The sequence below is a fragment of the Trachymyrmex septentrionalis genome, unplaced genomic scaffold (genome assembly GCF_001594115.1).
Source record: "Trachymyrmex septentrionalis isolate Tsep2-gDNA-1 unplaced genomic scaffold, Tsep1.0 scaffold6, whole genome shotgun sequence".
Lineage (NCBI taxonomy): Eukaryota > Metazoa > Arthropoda > Insecta > Hymenoptera > Formicidae > Trachymyrmex > Trachymyrmex septentrionalis.
This window is the reverse complement of record NW_017305778.1, coordinates 2,371,030-2,374,587: the sequence shown is the minus strand read 5'-3', so window position 1 is coordinate 2,374,587 and position 3,558 is coordinate 2,371,030.

The following is a 3,558-nucleotide window of genomic DNA, read 5'->3' as shown; positions in this document are numbered from 1 at the left end:
TATACAAAAAAAAATATATATGTATTATATTTATAACAATTATTAAAATTACTTATCTTCTATTCGCTCATATTCGATCGTGATAAATTTTAGATCGTTTAGCTCTATCCGAAAAGCAATCTGAAATTGAGAGCGAACGATGGCTTCGAAGATGCGATTCTATTTCGAATAATGTAACAGGACGGGCGGGCGACTGGACAGAGCGATTTAACGGCGACGTATTCTAAAGTTGGCGAAGCAATCGTACGCTGTTGTACCGAACAATGCACAAGTAATCCAACTAATTGCGTTGACTATGCGTTCATAACGATGACGTGACACGACACGTATACTACGTGGACTTCGCGTACAACGACGAGAGTAGAAATGAAAAGAGATCTCCTCCACTCTCCATCCCCCTTTAGGAGATATTATCTATTCGCTTGTCATAGGCTTCCAATGCGTGTCACACACAGCTCAATCGTTAATGAAACGAACGGAAGTCGATTTTTTTATTACTGTTTTTTATATTTGTTGCGATATTTGCGACATCACTTAAGCCTGTTCTACAATAGAGTTGTAAGTTGTAAGTCGTAAGAAATTGGCCAATCACAGTTGAATATGATAATAATAATCGATTATGATTGATTACTTTCTTATGGCTTATGACTTTGTGACCCTGTAGGCTTTAAAGAAATCTACCCTTTCTTCGTGCCATACGAGGTTTCGTCGCGGGAATTCGAGCCGATTAAGCAATTTACACGATAGACAGGCCGTTTCTAATTGGAATTACAAATTACCATGTGACATACACATGACATATACAATACACACACACACACACATACACACACACACACTAAATTCTTTGGAGTAAAATTTCACTCTAAAGATTAAAAATTGAGCTAGTCTTGGAAAAGAATAATTCAATTTTCAATCTTTAAGAGTTAGATTTTACTCTTCGGAATAACAATTAGCTCTAAAAGTCTTAGTCAAAAATATTAGATATTTTATTAATCATTATTTAAAGTTTTAGCTCAAAATTTGATTTATGGCATTTAATGGCTGAAAATTATTCTTTGTTTCAAAAACTCTTTAAATTTATGTACAACGCCAGTAATCAACAGATAACAATACAGGTAAAAGAATTGCAGATAAATAAAAACTAGGAGTCTAATATTTTTGGCCAATACATACATAATACAGACGACACGTCATATTGACTAATTACACGTTTGTTGGACGTACTCAACGAATCATTTAGTGACAAGTAGACTGACAGGCGGAAGATAGCCGGAAGGATAGATAGGAGCAAAAAGAAGCAAGCAGAATTTATTAGAGAATTGAAACGAGGGGGAGAGGAGTCGGAGGATACGTGAATAAACAAACCGCACCAAGGAGAGACCAAATTATATCGCTTAATGAGATATAATTACCTATTTGCTTTGTATTTATTTAATCGTTAATTAATTATTGTATTTATTGGCGCGGAGGCTGACACGCATATGCATAATTTTCGGGAGACACGTTAATCACATGAAAACACGCACACATACAAATGTACTCGGCCGAGTCACCATCACCCAGATTATCCGAAGAAATTATTAGAAATTGTTTAATTGTTATAAAGAAGCTTTGATGTTTATTCTTGTTGAGTAAAGTGAGAGACTCAAGTACAGAACTGAAGGGATAGACTCGCATGTGAAGCATCAGACCAAAAGAATCTCTCTTCTATTTTCTTTCTATTTTCTGTCGTTCTTTTTATATAATAGAGATCGATCAGCAGAAAGTTAAAATGTCACGCGAAAGCAATGCGTGATTTACAATAAAATCTAACGATTTATGCTAAAAATTTAATATCATGGGACTGAAACAAATTCACATTTTTCTATAAAATTATATTGGACGTAAATGTTAAAAACTTGTCATTATTGATCATTAAAGTGTAGAAAAGCGTAAGAGAGTTTGATTTATTTTGACGCCACTGCGATCGAACTTTACTATGCCCAAATTTGGGATCATATAAAAAATATATTGTGTTAATTATGTAAATAATGAAAAATCTATCACATTTTATGCGAATCTTTTTAACTATTTTAATGATATTGTGAACAATGATTAACATTTTCGGCCGTGCGCATTGTTCATCATAGCAATACAACTTCCTCGTTAATTGCGAATTATTTATTTCGTCGTTGGTATACACATACACAAACAACATTTTCGACATTGTAGCGGAGGGAAGGAAGTACAAAATTTACACATAGCGAACGCACGAAGTGACTTGTAATACTCCTTCGACGAATGTATCTTGTAAACGTTCCAGATGCCTCACCTTGTACACCAAGTAATCAATATAAACGCAGAACTTTAATAGTTACACTATTCCATCCCCTTTTATTACTCACGTTGCCAAAAAGAAATTCCGTGCGAATTGTCATAAAAAAAAAGAGAAAGGACGATCGCGTGTCGAGATGAGTCGTTCCTCGTCAACGTACTCTTCTTTTTTTTCAATTTTTTTTCGAGAAATCTCATCAATTTATTTTCAGTCGATCGTAATGCGAGTCGAGGACTATTCCTTGATTCCATTTTAATTTTATTCCGTATGCATCTGATCAGCTAATATTTTTCGTCACTTTGCATGCATTTCATTTTTCTTTTCGCTCCGCGAAAACGTGTTGCGACAAACGCTTATTTTCTTAACGAATCAGCGCAGCCTTTGACTCTTACACCATATGAAGAGAGGAAGACAAAATAATAATAAAACGTATCATGTGAGACAACGGCGACAGGGGAGATAAAACGTGGGAAGAGAAAGACCCGTGACAATATATACATATACATATATATATCTATATATTTGCGAGATATTTTGTGAAACAGGGCTTTTTTACCTATTTTATAGTAATCTCAGCTTAAACGGATTGAGAGAGTGGGAGCGAAAGAACGAGAGAGAGAGAGAGAGAGAGAGAGAGAGAGAGAGAGAAAGCCTTTATTAAAAATAATAAATTAAAATGATATGACGAGGATGTTGTCATGAAATGACGTATTAAGCAGTTGATGAGCGGTCTGTAAATGCGTACATACATAGCATAAATGCCGTCTAATGGGGACGGTTTTACTATAACGTGTACCCTATATTTTTGTTTATGTTTTACGCCTTAGATTTAGCATTATTACTATTATATTCTAATTATTATTAATTATTTTGATTATTCTATATTATGTTTAAGATTCTTATTAATTATTATTATTATCATTGTGTATATGGTATAAATTGTAAAAAGGAACATATTTACTATATCATATTCATTTTACGGGGTTACTCCCCCGAATGAACAAATTGTTTAAACTAAAATGAAGGAATAAATAAAATATTGACCAAATTAAGGGTGGAGTTCTTTTCTGCTGACCTCTCTCTTATTCATTCCTCCATTACATTATTTACAAGTATATAAGATATATACCCACATCGGTAAATTATATGAGACCTTTCGAATCTATGTTTCTTTTAAGATTCGCAGATCATACATAGGTATTTATATTTTAACAACAACTACTATGTTATAATTTTTTTTA